Genomic DNA, 26,389 nt, shown 5'->3' on the forward strand with positions numbered 1-26,389 from the left:
TGGCCGAGGCGAGCCGCGGGAGCAGGACCAGGAATGAAGCAAACACAAAGAAAAAGTTCACCAGTGTTCCTTGAAGCTTAAGGCTGGTCCGATACACACACACACACACACACACACACACACACACACACACACACACACACACACACACACACACACACACACACACACACGTAATCTCTCTTCCCCACCTTTCTCTTTCTACCCCTGAAGTCTACAAATATGTCTTTTATTAAATCTACACTTAACTTCGCTTTCCTCTTTGCCGCCTTTCCTTTGCCTCGCCGTATCGTTTTATTTCACCTTCCTCCCACGTCCTCCCTCTAATTTTCCTCCCTCTGCCTTACAGGTCCTATCGAGGGGCACGTTCCGGACAAACACGGCTGCAAATTGTACTAACGTGCCTTGTAGCGGCTGCGGGCCCTTGTGAGCAGGTAAGGTCGGTTCCTGTGACTTTCTCCCTTCGCTGTAGTCGGTGTTTGTGAGGGTGAAATACGGGAGTCCGGTGTTACGTGTTTCTGGAGTGTCAATGGCAACGCTGCAGGTTTTAATTGGAGGAATATGAAAGTACGGTGCTCAGGTGAAGTTAGGTTTTTAAAGGTGTGCGTTTCATGGTGAGAATATCAAGGTTTTCAATACGTATTTTTTTTTTCCGAACTAATAAATGCGTCATAAAGGCCGAAGGTTGATTAAATTCCTGCTGACACGACGAACTCAGGCGACAAACACATGTGGTTCATTCGCGGAATATCGAAAGTTTTCATACAACATTTTTGGAGGCGTGAATTTATGATGCGGGGCGTTTCTCCAACACTACTTCTGGCGGGTAAAAATCGTGCAAAAAGAATACTGACGAAAACCGTAAGCCGTTCAACATGCATATTTCATCAGCCGAGCGAACGAGTGGAAGAGCAGTCGTTTTTATAGAATAGAATAGTATTTTTTCTCGGACCTGACGACTGTTTTTACACGGTGGAGGGCGGCGCGTGATGGTGAATTGGGAGGTTATGGAACATGTTTGTGGGGCGTCCCTGCGGCGAGCGTGATGCTGAATGTGTCTCGCGAAGGCCGCCGCCAGCCAGGGACGGTAACGCGGCTGCCACCGGGATGATTCACGCCCCATCACGCCGCGCTGGCAGCATCCGGGGCGGCCTCGCTAAACACTACCTACGCCTAACACTCACAATAACTAATTTCTCTTCCACTGAAAAGTATATCATTAAATTAAACCTTTTACGTGCTGTGATGATTTGGGTGACGCTAACAATCTAGATATTTAACACTACACTACCTACGCCTAGCACTCATAATAACTATTTTCTCTTCCGCTGAAAAATATATCATTAGATTAAACCTTTTACGTGCTATGATGATTTGAGTGACGCTAACAATCTAGATATTTATCACACACGACGTAATCAAACCTTTGAAAAGAAATACAAAACGTTAAAATTGAGACACCCCTGGAAAGCACGCACGCTGAGCAGGTGTGTCAAGAGAGGTGGCCATGTGGACTGAAGCGTGAGGAGGTGCGGCGGGGGGATGTGGGGGACAGCCGAGTGGTCAGCGCAGGGGAGGAGTGAACGAGTGGTCTTGCTTTAACTGCCGACGGGTGACCGTTCTCCCCAGCTGTCAAGGGGACGAAGATCACATCCTCGCCACCCTTCAACCCTGGACTGGCATACGATTCAGTCAAATGCAGTGATGTCTTACTTGGTGGGGGGAGAGACAGGAAAAAAAAGTGTTGATGGTGGCGAAGAAATATGAGGTGACGTGAAATGGAGGAGGAGGAAGAGGAAGAGGAAAAGGAGGGAGAGGAAGAAAAAGAGAAAAAAGAAAAGAAAAAGAAAAAGGACGAGGAAGAAAAAGAAGGAGGAAAAAGAGAAAACGGAAGTAAAAAGAAGAAAAAAAGGAGAAAAAGAAGAGAAAAGCAGAAAATAGAGGAAAAAAGAAAAGAAGAAAAAGAAAAGAGGGAAAACAAGAAAAAAACAGAAAAAACAGATGAAGATTAGAAGCCCGAGAAAAAAAAATATATAAACGGAAGAAGAAGTAGGATTGAGAAAAGCAAGCATGAACCAAGGAAGCAAAACAAAACATTAATCACATCTACCAGCAGCTCCACAGTCCCCCCTCTAAGATGTTCTGAGGGCACCACGCGAGTCTGATAATGAAGAATAAAAGGCTGCTGCAGATGTAAGGGAGGGAGGCAGCAGCATCAAGCCCTCTAGCCACGTTTATATATGTATCATCTGGCGGCTGAGTGGATGACATGAGAAATAGTTAAGAAGAAAATGACGGGAAGGAGGAAGAGGAAGAAGAAATGGATGAGTAACAGCGGCAAAATGAGCATGAGAAGGCGAATGATGAGGATGAGGGAGCAGGTAGTAGGAGGAGGAGAAAAAGGAGAGCGAAGGTTAAATGAAGAATGATTAATGATGCCAGGGAGAGGGCAGGTAGGAGGATGACGAGGAGTAAAAAAAAAGCACAAATAGAAAAAGAAAAACGAAGGTGAAAGAAAGATTTTGAACGAACGTGACTCAGGTGGAAGTCAAGTGTGAAGATGAAGAGGAGTAGAAAGATTATAAACAGAAAAAAAAGGTGAAATAGACGATGATTAAGAACGGAAACTATAGCGTATGAGAGAAGTATGAAAATGGGGAGAAGTAGAAGGAAAACAAAAGGAAAAACGAAGGTAATTTGGAGGGTGATATAGAATTGAAACGAGTGTGTGAGCCAGTTGTGAAAATGAGGAAGAGAAGAATGAAAAACAGAAGAGAGAAAGGGAAATGAAGGATGATTGAGAAGAGAAACGAACGTGTGTGACAGATGTGAAGATGAGGAGGAGCAGTAGGAAGATAAAGAAGAGCGAATATGAAATGAAGAATAAAAAAAAAGGTGTGATATAGATGTGTGAAAAGAGGGAAGTAAAAGGAGGAGAAACAGCATGACGAAGATGAAATGGAGGATGAATAAGGATTGAAAGGAGTAAGTCAGGTGTGAGGATAGGGAGAAGTCAAAAAAGAATAAACAGAAAAAAAACAAAGGCAAAAAGAAGGATGATTAAAGATAGAGAGTTTGTGAGGCAGATGTAGGAATGGAGAAGAAGAGAAAGAAAATAAACAAATGAAAAAATATGAAATAAGGAATAGAAAACAAGGAGTAAGGATAAGAAGAGGAAATAGAAGGATGATAAACACAAGAACGGAGGCGAAAAGGAGATTGATTATGGATAGGAACGAGCGTGTAAAAATGGGAAGGAAAAGAGAAAGATGATAAACAAAAGAAAGAATGTGAAATGTGAAATAGAAAACAAGCAGGAAGGATAAGAAGCAACAGAAGGAGAAGAAACAGGAAGACGAAGGTGAAATGGAGGATGAATACGCCGAGGAACAAGCGTGTCAGTCAGGTATTAAAGGAGTCAGGTGTGAGAGTCGAGCAGGAGGGGTTAAGGAGAAATAGAAGGAGAAACAGGAAAAGGAGGCGAAAAGGAGGTTGAATATGGCGAGGAACGAGCGTGTGTCAGTCAGGTATTAAAGGAGTCAGGTGCGAGAGTCGAGCAGGAGGGGTTAAGGAGAAAATAATAGGAGAACCAGGAGAACGGAAGGCGGAAAGGAGGATTTATTAAGTATAGGAACAAGCGTGTAAGTCAGGTATTATAGGAGTCAGGTGTGAGAGCCGAGCGGGAGAGGGAGGGGTGGCAGGTAGCAGGTAGGAGGCAGCGTAAACTTTATAACGATTTGCGATGATGATAATAACTTCTGAAGCCTTTTACCCTGCCGCCGAGGAACCGCTTTGAAGACCAGATTTTACAAAGGATACCAATTTTACTCCCTTTTTTTGGAGGCTGGGTGGGGTGGGTAGGAGGGAAGGGAGGGAGAGAAAGGGGGGGGAAGAGAGAAGGAGGAGATGAAAGATGAAGAGGAAGTAGAGACAAGGAGGAATGAGCTTGGATTTTATTTTTACTTAGTTTTTTTAAGTCTGATTTAGTCACACTTGATTTTTTTTTTTTGCGCGCGCGCGCGCGAGAGAGAGAGAGAGAGAGAGAGAGAGAGTAAAAATAAGAAATAGGGGGATATGAGTGTTATTTTTTCCACTATTTTATCATTTTTTCCTGTCTTTAAAAGGAGTGAATGTTTCCTTACGTCCTTTTTAATCATCCAACTCCCCTCCCTCTCCTTCCACTACCTTCCTACTCCCTGCCCTTTACTCCTCCTCCTCCCCACTCACTCCCCGCCCTCTGCTCCCTTTCGTGACGCATTACTCCCACTCTCCACCCATCACCCTCCTCTCCGCCCTTCCTGCCCCGTCCACCACTCACATTTCCACCCCTTTGATTTTTTTTCTTGCTCGTATTCAAGTCTGATTTGATGTCCTCTCGATCTGCTGGCACTCTCTGACCTAAATTAGTCAGCCCTCATCTCTGTCTGTCTGTCTGTCTGTCTGTGTGTATGTCTGTCTGTCTGTCTGTATGTCTGTCTGTCTGTCTGTGTTTCTCTCTCTCTCTCTCTCTCTCTCTCTCTCTCTCTCTCTCTCTCTCTCTCTCTCTCTCTCTCTCTCTCGAACAGATATTGAGCAAGGTTTAATAGAATTCTGGCACTGTCGTTTCACTTCGATCCCCTCTCTACCTTCCCTCCTTCCTTCCTTCCTTCCTTCCTTCCCTTCATGCTTTATCAGCCTCCCCCTCCTTCTTCCTCCTCCGCCCACTCATCCCTCGTTCATCCCTTCATCCATATTCACCTCCACGCGCTGACTGATGTGTGTCTTTTCATCGGCGTCCACGTTCGCCCGGCTCTCGTCAGTTTGCTTTAGTAATAAGTAATACGTCACTGCCAGCCGGGATATGCATTGGGCGCAGGAAATCGGAATCACGTCGGAGCTCAACAATACTGCCGTGCTTTATTATACATCAACTGCCTGCGACGGGTATACAGTTTGGCGCTGCATGATGGATTGTGGTGGAGTGAAGGGGGATGAGGTGGTAAATAAACACACATATATTCACATACAGATTGATATATAGATAGATAGATAGATAGGTAGGTAGGTTGACGAACAGCTACACAGATACTATTGCTCACCACGTCTCACAAAATGCAGTATAAATATATGAAGTTAACAGAGCAATATATAAAAATTAGATAATATAGCTCACAGATAATTGAAAAAACACACTCGCTCGTCTTTCTCCATTACTAAACCCACCACCACCACCATCTACATCACCATCACCACCACCACCACCATCACCACCATCGCCGTAAACAGCCACATAATTGAGTGAGGGAAGGCCAGGAATAGGTTGATAAGAGGAGCGACTGCCGACCTGTTGCACTCCATAGAAAGTGAGAGTAAAGCTCCATAAACAATTATTAAGTTAAGAGAGACAAATGGATAAAAAAAGAACTCTGAGGGGCGCCACACGAGAGAGAGAGAGAGAGAGAGAGAGAGAGAGAGAGAGAGAGAGAGAGAGGGGGGGGGAGGAGGGAAAGAGAGGAGAGCAGAACAAAACGTCAAAGGGATAAATACACCACTGGAAACTAACATGCGACGCAACACTAGACGGGTCAGGGAATAGAAATAAGAGAGAGGAGGGAAAAGCGACAGGTAGAAAGGGAGGGAGGGAGAGAGGGAGAGGGAGTCAAAGAGGAGGAAATAAAGAGGAAGGGAAAGGCTGTGTGTGAATAGGATCCGATGCTGCTTCATGCCTAGTTCACGAGACAACCTGAATGGGGGGGACCTAATGAGACGAAAGAGAGAGAGCCAACCTTTTAGTGCCGTCCTACTTAACATTATGGAGTGTGTGGAGCTAAGAAACTAATGGAGACGTGACGGCAGCAGCTCCTCCACGAAGTATATGATTAGAACGGAGCTGGAGGTTGGTTCTCTCAGACACACTCTCGCACCGCTCACGTCAACTGTTTCCAAAGGCCGAAAAGGAGGTGAATCGGGCTTTCATGAGTGGATTTTTACTTTCACGGTACAGAGGAAAGGTCAGACTACCGCCAGGGTCATTAAAGTACCCTCGAAAATGCCACCAACTCCTACGAAATCCTTGTCAAATGTGTGTACTTGGGAACCGAAATGTTTAAGGTGTAATGGTTATTGTTAAGGGTCATAATTTGATAAGGATTTACCTCTCACGTTAACTATTATCAAAGGCCGAAAAAGAGGTGAATCGGGCTTTCATCAGTGGATTTTTACTTTCACGGTACAGAGGAAAGGTCAGACTACCACCAGGGTCATTAAAGTACCCTCGAAAATGCCACCAACTCCTACGAAATCCTTGTCAAATGTGTGCACTTGGGGGACCGAAATGTTTATGACTATGACCCTGATACCTCTCGGACTCTTTAAACGTGCGCTCATCCCTCACGTGCCCAATAAATGTATAATGTTTTCGTCCTCCTCGGTGGCACTCATCAGGTGGGTCGCCTTGGCACCCGTCCAGCCGGCAGTGCCACCTCATATTTTAATCAGGTGACGCAAGCTGGTGACGCGGAGGAATAAGGGGAGGGGAAGAGGAAGAGGAGAGAGTGGGGTAAGGATAGAGGAAGAGGAAGAGGAAGGGGGAGTGAAAGGGGGGAGGAGGGATAAGGGTAGAGGAGGAGAAATAGGAAGGGGGAGTGAGAGAGGGGAGGAGGGATAAGGGTGGAGGAGAAATAGGAAGAGGGAGTGAAAAGGGGAGGAGGGATAAGGGTGGAGGAGAAATAGGAAGGAGGGAGTGAAAGAGGAGGGAATAGGGTACAGGTAGAGAAAGAGGAATAGGAAGGGGAAGTGGAAGAGAGGAGTTGCGGTAAGGGTAGAGGAGGAGAGAATTGGGTAAGAATAGGAAAGGAGAAATAAGGAGAGGAAAACGGCTTGGGTAGAGGAGGAGGAGGAAGAGAAGGAGGAGGAGGAGGGGTAAAAGGAGACAAGAAGGTGCCAGGTGAGCGACTAACTATTTTATTTTATTATAGTCAGAGAGAGAGAGAGAGAGAGAGAGAGAGAGAGAGAGAGAGAGAGAGAGAGAGAGAGAGAGAGAGAGAGAGAGAGAGAGAGAGAGAGAGAGAGAGAGAGAGAGAGAGAGAGAGAGAGAGAGAGAGAGAGAGGGGACATTGTCAGAGGCACATTGTTGAATTATTTTTAGAGGCGAGGGATAAAGCAAACGCAACTTCACAGAACTTTCCCTCACGGACCGACGAAAACAGGTTCAGCTTTTAACAACTTTACCTGAAAACCAGAAATTGTGTCCACTCCAAACTAAGCTTACCGTCCCCCCCCCCTCCTTGCCTCCCTCCCCTCCCTCACACGCACATCTGAGTCTCCTCGTCAACATCAAGGGCCATATTATTAAACATTTCTACGCCCAAGCACATATATTTTGGTTTTGTAGGAGTTTTAGGCATTTTTAGGTGTAGTTTTAAGACCCTGGTGGTAGTTTGACCCTTCTTCTGTACCATGGACCTATTTGACACGGCTTTCGTAGGAGTCTTGGGCATTTCCAGAGGTAGTTTTATGACCCCGGTTGCAGGTTGACCCTTCTTCTGTACCATGGCCCTATTGGACACGGCTTTCGTAGGAGTCTTGGGCATTTCCAGGGACAGTTTATGTTCTTCTGTACCATGGACCTATTTGACACGGCTTTCGTAGGAGTCTTGGACATTTCCAGGGGCAGTTTTATGACCCCGGTGGTAGTTTGACCCTTCTTCTGTACCATGAATCTATTGGACACGGCTTTCGTAGGAGTCTTGGGCATTTCCAGAGGTAGTTTTATGACCCCGGTTGCAGTTTGACCCTTCTTCTGTACCATGGACCTATTGGACACGGCTTTCGTAGGAGTCTTGGGCATTTCCAGAGGTAGTTTTATGACCCCGGTTGCAGTTTGACCCTTCTTCTGTTACCATGAACCTATTTGACACGGCTTTCGTAGGAATCTTGGGCATTTCCAGAGGTAGTTTTATGACCCCGGTTGTAGTTTGACTCTTCCGCTGTGCCATGACCCAAAATAATCACTCATGAGGACGCGACAGATCACCTTTTTGGACTTTGGAAATAGTGGGTGTGAGAGGCGGAAACGTCTGAGAATACCAACTCAAGTACCTCCCTTCCTCGCCTCACCCTCAAGCCTCCCGCAGCACCCGGCACGCCTTGGCTTAAGACCGTGATGATGACGTGACTGTTTCTTGCCCTCCGTGGACACTCGAGCTTCTTCCACGATGTCTATTTCTGTTGCACTGTGATGATTAGATGTTGGTGTTTGCTTGGGTGTGTCAGGTCAGTTTTTTTTTGTGTGTGAGATAGATAGATAGTCAGATAGGTAGATAGACAGATAGATAGATAGATAGGTAGATAGGTAGATAGATAGACAGATGGATAGGAAGAGAGACATAAAGAAAGAAACAAAATTAATAAAGAAAGAAAGAAAGATAGAAGGAAAGAAGGAAAGAAAGGAGAGAAAGAAAGAAAGAGAAAGAGAGAAAGAAGGGAAAAAATAAAGAGGGAAAGAAAGAAAAGAGAGAAAAATGAACAAACAAACAAAGAGAAAGAGCGAAAGGAAGAACAGAAAGAAAGAAAGAAAGAAAAAAAATAAAGAACGAGAAACTATAACATTTTAGCATGACATTCTCTGTGATCCGCTCAAAACACAAAGAGAAGAAGAAACATAATATTTACCTCCGTGACGAGCTGACTGACGTGTTTGTGTCCGAGCTGGAGGACGTGGTGTGTAAAAGGTAATCGGAGAGTCTAAATAAAATACCGTCACATATTTTTTTCCACGAAGCTGTGATTGTTGTGTGCTTAAAAAAATGACGGCTGTGATGCTGATATATATGAAAAAAATCTCTAAATAAATAATACCGTTCGCTACAAATATTTCAAAGAGAGTTTATGTTTTGAACGTGAAGTGGAGGTTGTTACGTTGTTATTAGTGTGAGGATGTATAAAAATGACGCTGGGCTAAAGAATTTGTCATTGTTACCTCGTGTATAGAGAAGTGAGTCTTTTGTTTAAATATGTAGTGTCTGATTTAAAAGACAAGAGTATCGTCCTATAGAAGGGAGGATTTATGTATTTATCCCATGTATATAATGAAGAAAAATTGATTATGGTAGCGTAACAATAAGAATATAAAGTTAACTGCGAAGTACCACCTCATAGGAAACAAAACAAAAACAAAACCAAAGAAAAATCATCAAATATCTTAAAATAAAACTCGTTAGACGTGGAGGCGGCGCGGCGAGTATATATTATCATCTTTTTACCGCGCTCACTTATTCATATTTGAGTGCCATTCCCGTTCATTTCTCATTCATGATATTTGCTCGGGGTATTGACGCCAGCGATTGTGAAGTGTTTGGCGGACGTGGGAGGCAAACAATAGAATTAACACCGGCGTGGGAGGGGGTGGGGGGGACAGCTTAGGGTTGATTTGATTCTTTGTTTACCTGTCTGTTTGTCTGTCTGCTTGTTTGTTCCAGTGTGTGTGTGTGTGTGTGTGTGTGTGTGTGTGTGTGTGTGTGTGTGTGTGTGTGTGTGTGTGTGTGTGTCTGAAAAATCCCCACGTGATACCTTGGAAAATATAATAAAAGCTGAAGGTGCGTGAAGGAATAAGGATAATACAGTGAGAGGCAGGAGGATGAGGCGTGGGGAAGAGAGAGAGGGAGAGAGAGGTGATGAAGTGAGGGTGTCGTGGACTATTCTGGCTATATAGGAGTGAGTGCGTTGTGGTGGGGGAAAGATTGTGTGAGTGTGCATGTGGATAGGGACTGGATGCGAAAGACTGAGTGTGTAGTGGATAAAGGTGGAGAGGTAGAGCAGCACAGGTGGTATGGATGGATAAGGTGGACTAGGGTAATATATGAGTGAGTGTGTGTAGGGGGCAGGTTAGAGGTGAAAGGGAAGGTATGTATTGGGTGGGGGTAAGGAAGAGAAGCTAAGCATGTGTGTGTGTGGTGACGGTAGTGGTAGTGAAGGGGGCATTGTAGAGGTAGTAGTAGTAGTGATGGGGGCAAATGAACCGATGACTGAGCACCCCCTGGAGGCTTGGCGAGGACCCTGGACGGAAGCTTAATAACCCCTCATCACTTCGGGGTCATCAGCGCCCTGCTCCATGACCCGGAAAAAGCCATTACTCGCCCTCGGTTTACGTCGGTCGCGGCCTTGATAAAAGCGGCGAGAATATGCTCATGCACCCTTACATCACGTGACCTGACCTGACCTTCCCAACGCCTGAACGAAGGGGAAGATTGGGTGGGAGAGAGAAGAAAAATAAGAAAAGGAAAAAATATGATGATGGTGATTGAGAGAGAGAGAGAGAGAGAGAGAGAGAGAGAGAGAGAGAGAGAGAGAGAGAGAGAGAGAGAGAGAGAGAGAGAGAGAGAGAGAGAGAATCATTATCGCTTGTCTGTCCATCTGCCAGTCCATCATTAGTCTGTCAGTTATCCTCTTTTTTTTTCTCTCTCTCTCTCTCTCGCTCTCTCTCTCTTCTTCTTCTTCTTCTTCTTCTTCTTCTTCGTCTTCTTCTTCTTCTTCTTCTTCTTCTTCTTCTTCTTCTTCTTCTTCTTCTTCTTCTTCTTCTTCTTCTTCTTCTTCTTCTTCTTCTTCTTCTTCTTCTTCTTCTTCGTCTTCGTCTGTTTCTTCTTCTTCTTCTTCTTCTTCTTCTTCTTCTTCTTCTTCTTCTTCTTCTTCTTCTTCTTCTTCTTCTTCTTCTTCTTCTTCTTCTTCTCCTCCTCCACCTCCTCAATCAAACTTTTTCCTTACCGGGCTAAGAGGAAGACACGACGCATAAGTCAACCAAAGAGAAAGAAAACGTAAGCCGGTGAGGGTGTCCAGGTGCTCACTCCCCTTAGTTAGTCCGGATTTCCCCTCCTTAGACAGGTAAATGGTCCCGTGATACACCTGCTGAAATATCTTACCTTTCCCTCTCGTTGGGGTTTATTTATCTTTTTAAGTTTCTCGGGTTTTATGTTTTTTCTTTTTTTTGCTAATGTCGAGGATGATTTGCGTTGTATATATTATTTTTGTGTGTGTGTGTTTGTGTGATGTTTGAATGTTATTATTACTCTTCGCGTGAAAATAATTATGTGTAAAAGCTTCTATTAAATTGTTTAGTGTTATATTCTTTCTTATTTTTATTCTTTTATTTTTGTGTGTTTCTTTCTTTTCCTTTATATATCTATTTTTTTTAGGTATGTTTTCTCATTTTTTTATTTTCCGTCAATTGTTTAGCGTCCTGTTTCTTTGATTTATTTCCTTATTTATTTATCTCTTTATTAATTTATTTATTCCTTTATCTATTTATCCCTTTATTTATTTATCCCTTTATTTATTCGTGTCTTTCTCCTTTATTGCATTTAGGTGTTTGTTTTTTAATTACTTCTCTATTTTCCGTTTATTTTTTGTGTAATCTGTTTCTTTTATTTATTCCTTATTTATTTATTGCTTTATTCATCTATTCCTCTTTATTTCCTTTGTTAATTTTAGGTATTTGCTTTCCCTATTAGTTGCTTATTAGTAGTTTCGTAGTTTTTTGGCATTAATCAGAACACGTCTTACGGAAGGGCCCGCGAGCGCCTTATTTGCTAGTTTTCTGATCCAGCGGCGACTTCATTAGCCAAGAAAGTACGAACACAAACACATCATGATTTCAAGTTGAACGAATCTCTTTCACTCACATTCAACGAATCTCCTTCATCTTCCACCTTTGATCAGATAGTTAGTGTAGCTTGTCACAAACAGTCTCGTAAGGACCAGCAGATCTGTTCTTCCTTTTGTGTTTCTTTGTGAATCTGGAGTATCTTCCGCAACACACACACACACACACACACACACACACACACACACACACACACACACACACACACACACACACACACACACACACACATAGTTCCTACTTTTTTTTTTCACTTTCACTTTTTTTCATTGTTTCCGGTAGTGTTCGCGCGTGTGTATATCTCATTACCTTACTTCCTGCATTCCTTCCGCCACCACCACCACCACCACCACCACCACAGCTTGACTACCAAAGAGCAACACAACACCACACGCCATCATCAACAATCCAATCAAAGCGGGTAACCATTATTATTATTATTATTATTATTATTATTATTATTATTATTATTATTATTATTATTATTATTATTATTATTATTATTATTATTATTGTGTCCACTTCGCCGCCCCGTCCCCCTCCCCTTCCCGTCAGCCAATCAGCGGCCTCACGTACTCTCACACGGACCAATCAGAGACTTTGTTTACTCGGCACGTCTTCCACTCGGTTCACGCAGACTCGTTTTGTTTCCTTATTGCGTTTTCTCTCTCTCTCTCTCTCTCTCTCTCTCTCTCTCTCTCTCTCTCTCTCTCTCTCTCTCTCTCTCTCTCTCTCTCTCTCTCTCTCTGTCTATCTATCTATCTATCTATTTTATCAGTAAGTATAAGTTGATTTATAGATATTTCTCTTTTTTTCCACATTATCTTTTCTTTCTTTCATTTTGTCTTCCTCTGTTTTATTCATCTATTTTTCAGTCTCCCTCAATTTATCTTATCTATCTATCCCTCTACTTATCTATCAATTATCTATCAATCGGAAACAATGTAGATGGAAGGGCAAAAAGAACAGGAAGTGGCAGAGGTGGGGTAGGAGGAGAAGGAGTAGCAAGACGAGGTGGAGGAGGAGGAAGAAGAGGAGGAGGAGCTGATGGATAAAATATGAAGAGGAGGCTCGGAAAAGATGAAGATGAGGGAGGAGGAGAGGCATGTCGTAACTCCAATAAAGTGTGATGCGACGGGGAATAAAGCTTGATCAGACGTTGACGAATGAGGTGCAGCGGAGGAAAGGCGAAAAAAAGGAAGAGGAGGAGAAAGAGGAGGAGGAGGAGAAGGAGGAGGAGGAGGAGGAGGAGGAGAAGGAAGAGGAGGAAGAGGAGGAGGAGAAGGAGGAGGAGGAGGAGGAGAAGAAGGAGGAGGAGGAGGAGAGAGAGAGAGAGAGAGAGAGAGAGAGAGAGAGAGAGAGAGAGAGAGAGAGAGAGAGAGAGAGAGAGAGAGAGAGAGAGAGAGAGAGAGAGAGAGAGAGAGAGAGAGAGAGAGAGAGAGAGAGAGAGAGAGAATAAAATGAGGGACAGGATTTCTTATCTTAAAAGTTGCTTCATTAGAGGATAAACACACACACACACACACACACACACACACACACACACACACACACACACCTGTTACACTCACCACCACCACTACCACCATCTCCCAATGTCATGAAATTATATTGTCCTATCTTCCCATCCTCTGACTTTCACAATTTTTTTTTAGTCCAGATTAGCTAAGTCTTATGAATCCCTGAACATTATTCTGTCCTATCCCACCATCTTTTTACCCATGTGAATAAAACCCACACTGGCAGACGATAGAGGTATATTTTTACCAAACAGTTTCGGTGGACACTGCCGCCATCTTCAGTGGTGTGAAGGAAAAGTAGAAGTAGATATAGTGGTGAACAATTCTTCTTATATACAAAAAGGAACGGGTAAATGTAAGAGGGGCAGGACAGGGAGGGGTGGGTACTCGTTAGGTCAAATAGAGGGAAGTAAGGTCACCAACTCGCCCCAACACTGCGACTGACAAATGTGGGTACTGAGGGGGCGGGAAGAGTAGAAGTAGGTAGAGTGATTAACAGATTCATTTTATTTACAGAAAGGATCGTCTGCCAGTGTGAGTTTTATTTACATCAAGATCAGCCCATTCATTTCTTTACCCTTTCTGGACTTACATTAAGCGTGAGCTAAACCCAAGCGATCTCTCATTACACCCTCCCTTTCCTCCCTCTCTCTGACGTAACCAGACATATGAAACCCATCCCAGGTGAGCAATCAAGTAGTCCCCTTTGAGTAATGGCGACCTGGTCCAACTTAGTCACTCAGTGGTATCGCATTGTCTTACATCAGCCTTGCACACACTTACATCCCATTACAACAACAGGAGTAACCTCGCTCGCGTCTGTCTTTCTCTCAGTGAATAACAGAACTCGACTTAGGCAGGCAGGTTCCTTCGGGGTGAAACAGTTTGTGTGTGTTCAGCGCAGCACGAAATTGCGAACTTCTGCAGCCTGTTACGATGTTAACGTTCCGTGTTGCTTGTACAGTGACGTAAGATTCATTCAAAATTAATCCTGTTTGTGTTTGTGTGTTTGGGAAGGAGTGGGGGACCATTTGTTTGTGTGTGTGGGGAGGGGAAGGGGGTTATTTGCATGTGTGTGCTTGTGTGTGTGTGTGTGTGTGTGTGTGTGTGTGTGTGTGTGTTTACAACAAAGGAGGCAGCTCAAGGGCACAAAAAAAGGAAACAATAATAAAAAAAAGCCCGCTACTCGCTGCTCCTAAAAAAGAATCAAAAGAGGTGGACGATAGAGAGGTCAATTTCGGGAGGAGAGGTGTCCTGATACCCTTCTCTTGAAAGAGCTCAAGTCGTAGGCAGGAGGAAATACAGATGAAGGAAGATTGTTCCAGAATTTACCAGCGTGAGGGATGAAAGAGCGATGCTGGTTAACTCTTGCATAAGGGGTTTGGACAGTATAGGGATGAGCATAAGTAGAAAGTCGTGTGCAGCGGGGCCGCGGGAGGGGGGGAGGCATGCAGTTGGCAAGTTCAGAAGACCAGTCAGCGTGGAAACATCGATAGAAGATAGAAAGAGAGGCAACATCGCGACGGAATTTAAGAGGTAGAAAACTATCAGTAGCAAGAGGAGAGCTGATGAGACGAAGAGCTATAAGGTTACCCGGAATGTTAACAGGTCTTGGGGAGGGTTAAGTGTTAACCTGTTTTGTGGTATTTGACGTGAAGGGGAAGGGAGTGCATATTCGGTTAGGCAAATGAGGAGGAAGAGAGGAAGGGTAAAAGAGAGAGAGAGAGAGAGAAAATAATAAAGTGGTGGTGAGTTAAGATAAGAGACAACTCTCACACTTGCCTCCTCTCTCTCTCTCTCTCTCTCTCTAAAAAGAACATATTACACGCTATATTGCCTGAGCTTTATTCATATTTTTTTCTTTCTTTCCCTTATATCTTATATCTTATATCTTGCCGGAGGGAGAGGTGGGTGGGGAGGAGCCTTCATCTATTCTATCCTGTCCTGCCACACGTAGTTTACAAGTAGTAGCGGTAGTAAACAGACACCCTCGCCATAGACCGACAGGTCTTCTGGTGTCTGTTCTTCCTATGTATACCTCTGTATTCCTTCCTTCCTTCCTTCCTTCCTTTCTTCCTTCCTTCTATTCTTCCTTTCTCTCCCCTCTCTTGCTTCCTCTCGCCCTCTTCTCTATGTTCCCTTCCTTCCTTCCTTCCTTCATTACTTAATTCATTCCATCCTTCCTTCCTTCCTTCCTTCCTTTCTTCCCTCTCTCTCCTCCCTTGCTTCCTGCCGCCCTCTTCGCTGCCTTTCCTTCCTCCTCCGTTCCGCCTCGTTCTTTATGTTTCCTTAATCCTTCATTTCCCTGATTATGTTCATTTTTCTCTCCTCCTCTCTTCACTCCATCTACCTTTGCCTGCTTCCCTTCATAACCGCCTAATCCACTTCCGCTGCAGCTCCTTGATTAAGAAGAGTGTTGGACTCCATCTATTTTCATGAACTAAACACTAAACATTTCGCTCGAGTTGAGGAAACAAAGCAACGCCGTAACCTTGAAATGCCTCGTAGCAGAAACATTTTGCGTAAGAAAATAGAGTTGCCCCAAGGAAGTTATTTTTCCCTCGATGTAAGGCTCTTTATAAACCGTTCTGGGAATTACGACGCGCTGGGTGACTTATTCCGCGCCATCATTTCCTCGATCCCAAGAAATCTGGCACCTTTACGCTTCTCGATTAACTCCACATTTCTTCCCCTCCTTCCTCCTCCTCCGTCCCTTCCTGAGCGCCGCGTGAGGAGGCATCGTTGTGGCGGGAGGAATCGCTTTCGTTGACGTGTTGGTGAAGGATTGTCGGGGAAAGGAATGGACGGGTGAAGGGAGGATGAGAGGAAGGGGGAAGGAAGGGAGGGGAAGAAGAGGAAAGGAGCGTTGAAGGGAACATCAGAGGGAGGAAAAGAAGAGGAAAATGAAGCGGTGAAGGAAGGGTAAGAGCGCGGGGGAAGGAAGGGAATGGAGAGAGGGACGTAGGAGGAGAAGGAGAGGAAAGAAACGATATAGAGTGATGGAGGGAAGATTAGAAGGAGAAGAAGGAAAGTAATGGAGCAGTGAAAAAAGGATTGGGAGGGGAATTAGAGGAATGGAGGGGAGGAGGAAGGATCAGAGAGAGAGAGTAAGGAGAGGAATGGAAGGGTGGGGAAAAGATCAAAGGGAAGGGAAGGAAAGGAATGGAAAGGGAAGGAAAGGAGGTATTTGTCATGGAAGAGGAATGGGATGGTTAAGGAAGAAGAAAAGAGGAAAGGGAAGGATTTAAGAGAGAAGAAGGAAGGAAAGGTAGTGAAGGAAATGGATTGGAGAAGGAAGAATAAAAGGAAGGGGAGGAAAAGGAATAGACTAATGGAGAGAACATGAGGGAAATGGAAGGAGGTGTTTGTCGGGGGAGAGGAATGAATTGATGGAGGGAAGGTCTGAGGAAGGGGAAGGAGAGGGGAGACAGCCAGCAACCCGTCAGTGTGTGTTTACCCGTCGTGGGGAGAGGACTGTCTGATGGCTCTCTTATCAACATGAATGGTTTGAGGCTGTCACATGGAAGGGTAGTGTTAAGGATGTATGTCTCTCTCTCTCTCTCTCTCTCTCTCTCTCTCTCTCTCTCTCTCTCTCTCTCTCTCTCTCTCTCTCTCTCTCTCTCTCTCTCTAGAGAGAGAGAGAGAGAGAGAGAGAGAGAGAGAGAGAGAGAGAGAGAGAGAGAGAGAGAGAGAGAGAGAGAGAGAGAGAGAGAGAGAGACAGACCTTATCGCCTAATGACCCTTGTGTCTATGTATCTGTGTCTGTTTGTTTGTTTGTCTGTGCGTGTGTGTGTGCGTGCGTTTGTGTGACTTGCAAATGCCAAGTGTACCCTCAGGTTTTTGCTAATAATGAAAGTGTATGGAGGGAGGAGGTGGAGGAGGAGGAGGAGAAGGAGAAGAAGGAGAAGGAGAAGAAGGAGAAGAAGGAGAAGAAGGAGAAGAAGGAGAAGGAGAAGAAGGAGAAGGAGAAGGAGAAGAAGGAGAAGAAGGAGAAGGAGAAGAGAGAGAGAGAGAGAGAGAGAGAGAGAGAGAGAGAGAGAGAGAGAGAGAGAGAGAGAGAGAGAGAGAGAGAGAGAGAGAGAACGCTGGACTCTGAGGTACTTAACATAGAGACGAGTTTCATATTTTGAGACGCTTCCTCCCTTCACATTACCGTCACGTATTTTCCTTTTCCATTCGTTGACTCCCAATGTCCAGCACGCCAGGCAGTACACTCCCTCCAAGCCTGGGGACGAAAACTCCGACTTGTAGACAGTTAAACCCAGAGAAACGTGACCTATTTTGAGTCCCTTTCTTTTTCAGCGTCTTCTTTTCCCTTTCTTCCTCTTCCAGACCTTCTTGTCCCATCCATTCAATACTGTTTCTTAGGTTCATATTTTTTTAACATCTCCATCTCCCGTTACGACTATTTTGCAAGGCCACAGAGAAGATCAACCGGGTTTTCACAAGTGGGTGTTTTCCCCGTTCATGGTGTGCCGAAATCGTGTAAAACTATCACTGGTGTCATAAAGCAGTCCTTGAAAACCCCTGCAACTTTTACGAGAGGCTTTTGAAACTGGCTAACTGGGCTGCCGAGACGTTGAAGCGGAATTTCGCCTCGAGTAAGTTATCCAAAAGCCGCGTTCTGCCTCCCATTAGCGTCCTCAAGTTTCCTCCCTTCTGTCCATCATTATTGTGGTTCTCGTTAGGAAGATGAGGCAAGGGGAGTGAGGTCCGTTCTCTCATAAACTTTCGGCTCTCACAACAAACATTTCTTGAGGCCACGAAGCAGATTAGAGTGCTCATGAGTGTCTTTTCACGTTCGTTGTGCAAAAGTTTCCTTCTGCTCGTCATTATCGTGGCTCCGTTGTGAATTATAAGGGAAGAGAGTGAGCCTCGTACTCTTAGGATACTTTCAGCGCTCACAAAACTATTTCCCAAGGCCTCAAAGGAGATTAGTCGGGTTCTTATGAGTAGTTTTTCACGTTCATGGTGTAGAAGCCTTGACTACCACAAGGATCATAAAACTACCCATATAAATACTAACACAATGTCTATGAAAGGATTGTTAAATGTAAATGTTTATGTCCCGAAACGTCTGAGAATATGGGAGGGCCAGGTGATGATCTCAGTCGCATCCGCCTCTCAGATCAACAATTTCCAAAGGCCAAATAATAGAGTAACGAGGTTTAATGAGTGTTGTATAAAGTTTATGGTACAGAGGAAGGGTCACACTACCACCAGGGTCATAAAAGTACCCATGGAAATACCCAGAAATCCTACGAAAGCCTTGCCAAATGTGTGTTCTTGGGCGTCGATATGTTCAAGAATCAGGTCGAGGGTTTGTTTTCCTTTAACCTATATTTACTGTTTGTGTTTGCTGTGCCATATATAATCTTCTTGTCAATATTAAGGGAATTCAGTTTTATTTTCATCTTTCCCTCGACGTTCATTTGCGTTGGCTGGGCTCGTATTTTCTTATCATTAAAAGAGGAATTTGGTTTTATTTTTCCTTAATTTGCTTCATAATTCTGAACTCAGTTTTAAAATAATGCAACGAGTGATTAGGTAGTCTCTTTGTAAGTTGGTGTTTGTTAAGTATTTTTATTATTTTTCTAGACTGTAATGAATATGACTTCCACCACCAGCACCATCATCACCACTGCCACCACCACTACCACCACCAACAACACTAATACCACCTTCACCACCAACACCAACAACACTAACGTCAATATAATCCCCATCACAACAATAACCACCATCACTATCATCACCACTGCCACCACCAACACCAACAACACTAACGTCAATATAATCCCCATCACAACCATAACCACCACAATCACCACCACTGCCACCATCACCACCTCTACCACCACCACTACCACCACCACCACTACAACCACCATAACTCCCAACATCACCACCACCACCACCACCACCAACAACAACAACAACCACCACCATCAACAACAACATTCACCACCACAACCACAATCAGCAACTTCACCATCACTGCACTATCAAGACAGGACTGATACAAAAGAATAAAGAGAAAACGACAAGATGGATCCCGTTTTCTATATTATGGACAGAAAATGGACTGCGAGCCTTTTACCTGGACAGACAAGCCTTAACTTTGGCGGACCGGACCGTAGGTAATCTAATATGAGCCTCCAAGTTTGTCTGACTCTCTCTCTCTCTCTCTCTCTCTCTCTCTCTCTCTCTCTTCACCTTTTGGCCTATCTCTCCCCTACGCAAGTCTTTTGATCGCCGTTTACTTCTCATCTATTCCCTTTCCTCTCTTTATTCTGTCTATCTCTTTGTGGATTCATTTCTGTCTGTCTTTCTGTCTTTCTCTTTCCTGCTCACTTTATTCTTCCACTCCAATTCTCCTCTTCCACTCCACTTCCCCTCTTCCACTTCACTTTCCCCTCGCTACGGCTTCTTACTCTTTCCACCATTCTGTTATTCCCTTCTGAAACATGGGAGCTTGATTCTCTTCGTATTTCAATCCGCCCATGTTTTATGCCGCCACGCCAGCCATACCTCTGCTGCTGCTGCTGCTGCTGCCGGCGCCCCGCACGTTTATCAAGCAACGGAGGCAGGATATTGGGAGCAAGGGGCAGGCTAGAAGGGAGGGAGGGAAGCAGGGTGGAAGGGAGGATGGAGGGATGGAAGAAAGGAGGAAGGCAAGGAGGGAGATAGGAAAGGGAGAGAGAGAGAGAGAGAGAGAGAGAGAGAGAGAGAGAGAGAGAGAGAGAGAGAGAGAGAGAGAGAGAGAGAGAGAGAGAGAGAGAGAAGCAGCAACAATAACAACAGACAGATAGACAGGTTATGTAGACAGAAAGACAGTTAGACAAAGAGACATATAAGTAGACTAACATAGAAGAAGACAAAGAAACGTAGTAGAGCAGGTTAACAGATAGACCTAAACAGACATACCTAAATACAAAGAGACCAACATGCACAGGACACAGAATAGGCCAGGACATAGAATAGGAAGCAATTAGGAGCAACACAGAAGTATATGCCAGACGTCATTTCCATGCTATTAAAAGAACCGTGAAATAAATTGTGGTGTGACGGAGCAGACACAGCCGCCATAACGCTGACACGCATCCCATTTCCCGTGACTTAGGAGAGCGGGGCGAGAGATAACATTTGGATCGGGGAGGGATGGAAAACACTCACATCCACACAGAGACGAGCAAGTGTATGCCCATTATGACGAAATATATTATGATATGACTTTTATGTCTGCCGTATGGATGGTCATACGCGCTTCCAGTAATAGAATGTATCGCTTGTTTCAACTAGTAATATTTGTCTTATGTTTTGTTTTCCCCGTCTGTCTTTCTCTCTGTCTGTCTGTCTGTATGTGTGAGTGACTGATTCTTTCTATGTATGTTTTTCTATGTGTCTGTCTGTCTTTCATTCTTTCTGTTTATCTTTTGGGCTTCCTGTCTGCTTGTAAGAATATATGCGTGTATTTATGTCAACCTCTCTGTTTGTTTGGCTGTGGCGTTCCAGATTGTTTACGATTGATTATACGTCGCGAACGGCAGTAAAATTAAATGTAAACAAACGAATTCAGGCTGCACCATAATATTTTGTCCTCAATAGGCTTGTATAGTGGGTAATAAGTTCTCACCTTAAGTATTTACAGTTAAGTGGAACGCAATCGATTAATTTAAAAACAAACCCGACAGTCACTTCCTCCACCTACGAAATTGCAGCCCTGGTGGGTCGTGTGGTGCCGATAAATTTAACTTCTTGTATTGGCTATGCTGGGCGGGGCATTGTGTCTGTGTGGTTTGAACATCTATATAATTCTATGAGTCTTTGTAAACCCTTCTCTCTCTCTCTCTCTCTCTCTCTCTCTCTCTCTCTTCCACTATTCACGTCCATGCAGTCGGCTTGGAGGTTAAGAAACAAACTGGGAAGCGATGATAAATTGCATGGAGTGAATAGGATGAACGTTTTTCCTTGTAACGTTGATTGACTGCCCTTTTATCCGACTCCATGCTGGTATCAGAAAAGCAGATAGACACACAGACAGAGAAGTAGGCAGACAGGTAGACGGACAGACAGAAAAACAGAAAAAAGAAAGGCAGAGGGAAAAAATACTGGACCAACATATACGTAGACAATGTAAAGTAAATAGAAATATAATATTGAAACTTAAATATATGAGAGGAACATTTATAAGAGGCTAAGTGTCCAAGGAGACCAAAACATATACACACAAGGAGAAGACGGAGAGCATTGGGCGGACAGACAGACACAGAAAGGCAGGGCGGGAGGGAGAGGCGTGCATGCAGGAGGGTGGTGCCAAGTCTTTCAGCGGGGCGAGGCAGAGCTTCCCACGTACACAAATAGAGGAAAGTCAAGGGGGAAGAGGAAAGCCTAATGGTGTTACCGGGTTGAGGAGGAGGAGGAGGAGGAGGAGGAGGAATGCAGGTAGTCTTGTGCTGATGACTGACTTAATGTAGGCCAGGAAGAGCAGGAGAAGTGGAAGATGTAGGGAGAGGAGGAGAAGGGGAATGTGAGGGGAGAGGAGAAGGGGAACATGAGGGGAGAGAAGGGAATACAAGGGAAGGAGAGGAGAAGAGATGATAGGAGAAGAGGCGGAGGAGGAGGGATGAGATAAAGAGAGTGAAGAGGAGGTGGAAAAGTTGGGAGAAGAGCCTTAATGTGTTTGAAGGTCGGGAAGATAAAACTCTACGGGCCGTGACGTGGGCGAGGCTGAGGAGGAGGCGGTGGAGTGGAGCGAACACAATCGGTCGTATTGCAAGACATTTCGCCGCCAAAGAACACATATTTGACAAGGATTTCGTAGGAGTTGTGGGCATTTCCAGGAGTAGTTTTATGACCCTGGTGGTAGTGTGACCCTTCTTCTGTACCGTGGACCTCAAGTAACATTCATTAGAACCCGACTGACCAACTCTTTGACCTTTAGAAATAGCTGATGTGAGTAGCAAAGTGTCTTATATTACCGACCAATTATCTCGCCGTAAATTATAAGGTATGTTTCTTTATGCTTCTCCTCCTAAATTTACGTTATAAGAGGCGACAATGCGGAGTGCCAAACTATAGAAATGTAGGTAAATAGTAAGAAAATATATATAAAGGAGAAAATTAAAATGAAACATACAAAGATCAACAAAACAAAAGAACGAGAGTTAGAGAAGAAAGAAAAAGGAGAAAAGAAAGAGGAATGAAAGTGAGAAACAAGACACGCACGCGAAGAGTTTGGAAAAAAAAGAGAAGTGAAAAAATATAACTTGAAAATTACATCTTTTTTTCATTTTTTTTATAATTTTTGATGCGGCTAAAGGAATAAATAAATAAATAAATAAACGTGAAAACAAATCCCTTCTTCTTACGTTACGAAAAAATTATACAACTCGAAAATTTCATTACTTTTTTACCTTTTTTATTATTTGTGTTTTGATGCAGCTAAAAGGATAAACCCGAAAACAAATCCCTCGTCTTACGTTACGACTAAATAAAATAAATAAAACACATTAATTACGTTTCATATTAAGTTCGTTGCTGCATATTCATTCCCACCAATAATTATTTTTTTTTACCGGACGAAAAAAATATACACGTCATAATAAAGTAGTGTTTGTTAGTCATTATTAATAGGCCTAAATAAACTCGCCTAAATTATGAATAGAAATAATTACAATGATATAAAAATACTTCCTGTCATCCGTCCATCCTTCCTTCCTCCTCCTCCTCCTCCTCCTCCTCCTCCTCCTCCTCCTCCTCCTCCTCCTCTTCTTCCTGCGGCGCCAATTAGGGTCACAGTTGTTCTCCCATTACCATTGCCATGACACAAATTTGAGGCCTGAAGGTGGGACGGGGGGGAGGGAGGGCGCCAGGGGGGGAGGGGGGGAGTGGTCGAAGGGGGGTCGTTGCCCTATCTATAATTATCAGTGTTGTTATTCGTGTTACCTGGTTCCTCCTCCTCCTCCTCCACCTCCTGTTGTTTCCTGCCTCCTCCTGTCCCACTTTTCCACGCCTCCTCCTCCTCCTCCTCTTCCTTCTCCTCCTCCTCCTCTTCCTTTCCTCCTCCTCCTCCTCCTCCTCCTCCTTCCTTGCATTAATCACTATTTATTCTCGTACTTGTCTTGCTCCTATTCATTGTCCCTTCACTCCTATGAATAATTTCCGCACACACACACACACACACACACACACACACACACACACACACACACACACACACACACACACCTTTCATATTATTAGTTGTTTTGTTCTTATAAAAACGCAGTATACTTAATATATATAAAAAGGTAAATCAGAAACTAAGCAGATTTTACCATTAAAGAAATATATAATAACTCTCTCTCTCTCTCTCTCTCTCTCTCTCTCTCTCTCTCTCTCTCTCTCTCTCATTTTATCCCCGCCTGGCTTCCCTCTGTTGTCATCCGCTCCACATGTTTGCTGCCAGGCCTTTATCTTCCCTCTTTTATCTTACTCGCCTTCCTGTGTTCCTTTCCTTTCTTCCACATTCTCTCTTCCTTTCTCTCTCTCATGGCGTTTCCCCTCGCTCCCTCCCTCCCTCCCTCCCTCCCTTCTTCCTATTTTCAAACTCCGTCTTCCTCTCCTCGTTTCCTCCGTCTTACTCAGGTCATTTTTATTTATTTGTTGCTCTTAAGTTAACCATTCGTCTTAGGCCTGACATAAGGAGGGAAAGCAAACACACACACACACACACACACACACACACACACACACACACACACACACACACACACGTCATCGCAAACTTGGGCGTTATATCAAGACAGAACAAGTAAGGGAAGGGAAACAAGCAAGGGCAAGCAGAGGGAGCCGAGGAAAGGGAATAAATGTGAGAGGCAGGGAAGCAGCGATGGCGATGGAGGAGGAGGTAAATAATAGGAAGGAAGGAGAGAAGCAAAGGAGTAAAGAGGAATGAAAGGAAATCCAAATAAAGGGAAATGGAGGAGAATAGCAGGAAAAGGAGGGACAAAAGGTTATTAAAGGGTATATGTGTGACAGGAAATAATTCGAAGACGAGAAATTAGGCAAGTAATGTGAAGGGAGGAGAGAAGGAAAAGAATAAAGAGGAAGGACAAGGAAATAGAGTAGGAGTAAAGAGGAAGGACAGGAAACGCAAATAAGGGAAAATAGAATAGAATAACAGGAAAAGGAAGGAAGGACATGGAGTTTCAAGGGAACCAGTGTTAAACGAAGGGAAGTGAAGACGAGGAAGGAGAGGAATAATTGTGAAGGGAAGAGCAAATAACGAGAGAGGAAATGGAGAGAGATAGAGGAAAGAGGAAGAGAGAGGAGAGAGAGAGAGAGAGAGAGAGAGAGAGAGAGAGAGAGAGAGAGAGAGAGAGAGAGAGAGAGAGAGAGAGAGAGAGAGAGAGAGAGAGAGAGAGAGAGAGAGAGAGAGAGAGAGAGAGAGAGAGAGAGAGAGAGAGAGAGAGAGAGAGACAGAGAGAGAGAGAGAGAGAGAGAGAGAGAGAGAGAGAGAGAGAGAGAGAGAGAGAGAGAGAGAGAGAGAGAGAGAGAGAGAGAAATTATCGCTGAACTTTGGTCGAACTCTGAAGAAAACAAAGGAATAAATATCACACACACACACACACACACACACACACACACACAGAGAGAGAGAGAGAGAGAGAGAGAGAGAGAGAGAGAGAGAGAGAGAGAGAGAGAGAGAGAGAGAGAGAGAGAGAGAGAGAGAGAGAGAGAGAGAGAGAGAGAGAGAGAGAGAGAGAGAGAGAGAGAGAGAGAGAGAGAGAGAGAGAGAGAGAGAGAGAGAGAGAGAGAGAGAGAGAGAGAGAGAGAGAGAGATGCCCTTGAAAGGTTATAAAAATAGAGCCCTGAACGAGGGGAACAACAGATTGGAATAAGAGAGGTGCGTAGAAGGGAGAAGGGAATCAGATGAACCCATGAAAATGTATGGCAGTTCGTTTATTAGGTTTGTCAGATTTGATTGGAAGCAGGAGTTGTCTTGCCTGGGCCGCGTGAGGGAGAGGGCGACACGGGGGAAGACAACACTCACCTCTTGACTCTAGATAGGTCGTATTTTAAAACATTGCGTCGCCCAAGTTCACATATTTGCCAAGGCTTTCGTAGGAGTTTGGGGCATTTCCAGGAGTAGTTTTATGACCCTGGTGGTAGTTTGACCCTTCCTCTGTACCGGGAACCTAATGAACCACGTATTAGAACCCAATTGACCCCCTCTTTGACCTTTAGAAATAGCTGATGTGAGAAGCGAAAGTGTCTTATCATACCGACCTATATTCCATAACGTATCGGCAATTCTGTTCGCCTGGTTGAAAATTCTCTCGTAGAAGTTGGAATTTTCTTGGACTGTTTTGTGTGTCTAGGGATTGTTTTGCGTGGCTAGGGATATTTTTCGGATTTTGAGGGATTGTTTTGTGTGGCTAGGGATATTTTTCGGATTTTCATGGATTGTTTTGTGTGGCTAGGGATAATTTTCGGATTTTGAGGGATTGTTTTGTGTGGCTAGGGATAATTTTCGGATTTTGAGGGATTGTTTTGTGCGATTAGGGATATTTTTCGGATTTTTTGGGACGGTTTTGTGTGTCTAGGGATAGTTTTCGGATTTTCATGGACTGTATTGTGTGTCTAGGGATAGTTTTCGGATTTTCATGGATTGTTTTGTGTGGCTTGGGATAATTTTCGGATTTTGAGGGATTGTTTTGTGTGGCTTGGGATGATTTTCGGATTTTGAGGGATTGTTTTGTGTGTCTAGGGATAGTTTTACACAACTTCTGCATCTTGAACGGGAAAAACACCCACAACAACAGGGTTAATCTTCTCTGTGGTCTTGGGAAATAGTTTTACTTGGAGCTCGTTACGTTAAAGAATATGGACCTCTGACTCTTTGCTGCGTTTTCGTCTATTGTTGTGTAAAGCGTCCTTCTTATGCCTCTCGTCCTTCACACATATCTTCGTCTATTGAGGCTTTACGTCACGGGCGAGGTGGCGACACGGCCCGACACAGCCCCGCCTCGAACAGGTTTTCTTTACGTCACTAAATAAAAAGGGTTAGAAAACCACCTCTCGGCCCGGCCCCTCCTGCTGCTGCGTGGCCTGGCCTGATCGACACACGGGTCCTCCTTTGTCATTTCTTCCGCCGTTTGTCAGGAGTCGTCTTCAGTATGAATATAGAGTAGTATGAATATAGAATAAAGAAATGTGAATGGATTGTGTAAAGAAATGTTAGACAGTT

At 44.2% G+C, this 26,389-nt stretch overlaps 1 long non-coding RNA gene across 1 annotated transcript in view; it reads left to right on the top strand.

The window, feature by feature from the left end:
- The first annotated feature begins 347 nt into the window (after positions 1–347).
- The window catches only part of LOC127007406 (uncharacterized), a 76,383-nt gene continuing 50,341 nt past the window's right edge, over positions 348–26,389 (top strand). The window contains exon 1 of the long non-coding RNA XR_007760244.1: positions 348–434. This is a non-coding gene — a long non-coding RNA (uncharacterized LOC127007406). The remainder of the gene's footprint in view (positions 435–26,389) is intronic.

The sequence above is a fragment of the Eriocheir sinensis genome, chromosome 35, assembly GCF_024679095.1.
Source record: "Eriocheir sinensis breed Jianghai 21 chromosome 35, ASM2467909v1, whole genome shotgun sequence".
Classification (NCBI taxonomy): domain Eukaryota; kingdom Metazoa; phylum Arthropoda; class Malacostraca; order Decapoda; family Varunidae; genus Eriocheir; species Eriocheir sinensis.